At 37.9% G+C, this 3967-nt stretch overlaps 1 pseudogene; it reads left to right on the plus strand.

The window, feature by feature from the left end:
- Positions 1146–3355, plus strand: LOC107614012 (annotated as a pseudogene).

Below are 3967 nucleotides of genomic sequence, written 5' to 3' on the forward strand. Positions count from 1 at the left end.
GTGCTCCTTCCATTTTTGCAAGCTTCCTCTCCATTCTCTAAGCCATTCCTGCCATGTAATCTCTGAAAACACTTAATACACATATCACGACATCGAATGGTATAAAGGGAGAATTAATATTAATGAAATTAAGGTCAAAGGAGCATGTTTTCAATCGTGGCACAAAATCGGGAAGGAAAATATAAAACATGCGATTTCTATGAATAAGCATGAGAATAATGGATGAAAAACCATTCAATTTAGCACAATATAAACCATAAAATAGTGGTTTAACAATGATGCGTAAGCGTCGGTCACGCGTGCGAGTGGAGACTTTTCGTGCTCAATGCACGATACCTGCATGGTTTCATCACAACTCTCTGGATTTAGAACCATGCAACAGCAGCAGCAATGCGACGCGTACGCGTTGCTCACGCACACACGTGGGCTAGGAAAAACACTGGGTGATGTGTACACGTCAGGCACGCACACGCGTGAGATGCCCCCTTTTTTTGACAAAGCATAAAAACATAATTTCACACTCTCCTAACCTATGTACACTCTAAATCAACCAAAATTTAAATTTAACAAGAAATCTTTTAGTTTTTAAAAAATTTTCAAATACAATGCAAACGAAACTTACACTTCAAGCAAAATGCTATTCAAAAATAACTATTCTAATCAAAACATGAATCTAACAAGCAACCTAGCAATCAAAGCAATATATGCAAGAGTGTAAAGAGAAAGAAAACTACCTAACATTGGCAACTCAATTCATTCATTGATTATATCTACAAGAGAATGGAAAGAGTTTACCATGGTGGGGTGTCTCCACTACAAGAAAAAAGGCCTATGGCCACGCTTTTTTTTGCCACGCTTCAAAAGCGTGGCCAAAAGTGATCAATGGCCACGCTTTTGTGAGGGTGGCGATTGAATAGAGATTTGGCCACATTTTTTCTTGCCATGCTTTAAAAACGTGGCGAAAAGGGTCAACGGCCACGCTTTTGGAAGGGTGGCAATTGATTAGAGATATGGCCACGTTTTTTTTTGCCACGCTTCAAAAACGTGGCTATAAAGTTAAACAGGATCGTTTTAAAAGCGTGGCAACAGATCTTCATTATGGTTGCGATTATGAAGCGTGGCCATATAGTGGCACTCTTTTAGTGTGCTTTAGAGCGTGGCCAAAAGGTTATTGAACAATAAAACTCTTATGACCCAGAACAAATCTTCGATCCGGATCTCCTCCTCGCTCTTTATTGAACAAACCCTTATTACCGTCGTCACTCTTAACTCTCAACTCTCATCTCCATGGCAACCCTGGAAGAGGGCAGATCCCCGCTGTGCCATTAGCCTCGTCTCCTCCTCGTCACTAGTGTCGTCACTAGCGCCGATCTCCTCTGCATCTTCCTGCCACCACGCCCTAACTCTCACCATTGCATTCCTTAGTCATCGCGCTGCTACATCCCCTCCACCGCGCCTCCACCGCGCCTCTGCTACATCCCTCGTTCGTGTTTGCCTCGATTTTCCCTGCTGGTGCGTTCGTCTCTGTTTTGCTCAATTTTCCCTGCTGGTGCGTTCGTCTCTGCTGGGCATCCCCTTTCAATCTCTCTCTCTCTCTCGCTCCACAAGATCCCAGCCCCTTCAATGTAAGCTCTTCCATCGTTTTCTACCACTTCGTACTCCCCCACTCATCTAATTACTCTCCTGGATTTACTTTTCTTTATTAGCTTATTTACTTTCTGCTTCCTACAGAATCATGTGTTTCAAATACATCGAAATGAACCCTAGGCACGCGTGTATTGCTCTTGTTAGTTTTGCGCCTTTGATTTCGTTTTAGCTTTCGCTAGGTTAAAAATCTGTTTCTCATTTGGTGAATTTGCTTGGCAAACATTTGAGCTTTCTAGGGGTTTTTACACTCGTCTTAGAAATGTTTGTTACTTTGTTGAGAAAATAAATTTACTATGTATATAGTGTTCCGAAATATGGTTTGCAATAGGTAAAATTTCCATCTGAAATTAATTATTAAGAAGATCTGTTTAAATCTTTTGTGGGGATGTATTTGTTGTAATTTTGTTTGTATTGTTTAGGATTACTGATTAATACAAGAGATTCTATTGTAAAGATATATGGAATCGTTAGATTAAGAAAACGTCAAGTAGGAAGAGAGAAAGAGTTGCTAGGGTTAATTGAAAATGGAAATGGAGCTTCATGATTCTATTAGCTTATTTTTGGAGTAAAATTTTCGAATTTGTAGTTGCTGAAATTCAACCTTTAATGCTTTGATTTGTTAATGCTAAAATTGGATCATTCAGATTATTATTCATTTGTTGTTATTATTGTCATTATTCGTCTGCTAATATTGGTAGTCTTTTGGTGTCAGCTAATAGCTAAGTGTTGGAGGGTTGTTGTTTTAATTTGTCCTGTTTTGTGTGTTGATTTTCAGCTAATAGCAAAGTTGTTGTTTTATTATTCATTTGTTTGAACTTGGCAATCTCACTACATGCACCAGCACAAGATATCAGATGCCAGATAATGCCTGCTGCTCGTGCTTTTCCTTTGCAAAAACTGATGGCTTCACTACAAGAATATTAAAGAAATAGGTAATCACACTATTCGTGTGATTTCTTATGTAGTCTATATTTTTGGCCCTTCAGGTGTGAACAATTTTAGTGGTTTTGAAACTTCCGTGTTTCATCCTTAATAGTCAGCAGAAGATATTGATCGAGTACATAATTCTTGATGGGGTCAATGATGAAGAGCAGCATGCCCACCAATCGGAAAACCGCTAGAAACATTTCAAGTGGTAAGCACTGAACATCTAAGCTCGTCTATAATATATTTTTGTCGGTGTTTCTCAAGAACTCAGTACCCTTAATGATTAAAATCAAATAAGACATCTGTTACATTTTTAATCATGGTACCTAGTTTCATATCTTGTTGTATGCTAATTGTTTTGCACCTTGCATCTGTTTGTTATTAAACTTGATCGACATTCCCTATTATGTAATAAAAGTGTGCATATTGTCTCATCTATCTCGCAGGTGGTGAACTTAATACCTTTCAACTCCATTGGTATGTTGAGTCAATTCAAACCAACTACTGAGCAGAAAGTTTGGGCATTTCAGAAAATTCTTAGAGGTATGTATAATATCCGAACAAAAATTCAGAAGCAGATGGGTCAGGACATAAGTGGTGCATGTGGACAATTGGTGGTTAATGTACCCGATAAGTCTCTCGGAAATGCTGAACCCCTAACAGACATAGAAGATCTTTTCATTTGATATGCCTTAAAAAATTTAATTCAAGTGTTGCATTTTAAATGTCTACTTGTGAACGCTCCTTTCTTTTGGTCTGCACAACCTTTCTTTTCTTTTCCTTTTTTTTGTTTTGCTTAACCCAACTGCTCACTTTGACTTTTATTTTGTTTTGCTTAACCTTTTCAAAATATAAGATTGCTTTCAATATTTAGTTTACTCTGAAATTAATTGATGCTTTGTGAATTAGAGTTGTGGTTGTCAGTGTTGGAGCAGCACTTTTCTTGTTCCAGCCATAGTTGTCAAAACCGAACCGGTGATCGAACCGGTCAGGTCACTGGGTCATTGGGTTATTGGTTCAACCGGTGGGTCACTGGTTGAACCGATTGACCCGGTCCTATATAAATAAAAAATAAAATATAGTCATAAATTTAAAATTAAAATTTAAAATACATATTTTCACTAATATTTTAAAAATATCTAGCTATTCTAAAATAATATAAAACAGGAACAATAAGTATTTTGTTAATTTTACTCTATTATAAATATTTTTATTTTGTTCTGGATGAGGGGGGTTCGAACCCCAATTTCAACATTTTAAAAAAATTTTGAAACTCAAGCGGTTCGGTCGAACCGGTCTTACCGAGTTTGACCGGTTTTGACCGGTTTACTCCGAATTTAACCGGTTTACACCGGTTTGTTACCTTATCCGGTCAGATTATCGGACCGGACCG

The sequence above is a fragment of the Arachis ipaensis genome, chromosome B08, assembly GCF_000816755.2.
Source record: "Arachis ipaensis cultivar K30076 chromosome B08, Araip1.1, whole genome shotgun sequence".
In the NCBI taxonomy this organism is placed as follows: Eukaryota; Viridiplantae; Streptophyta; class Magnoliopsida; order Fabales; family Fabaceae; genus Arachis; species Arachis ipaensis.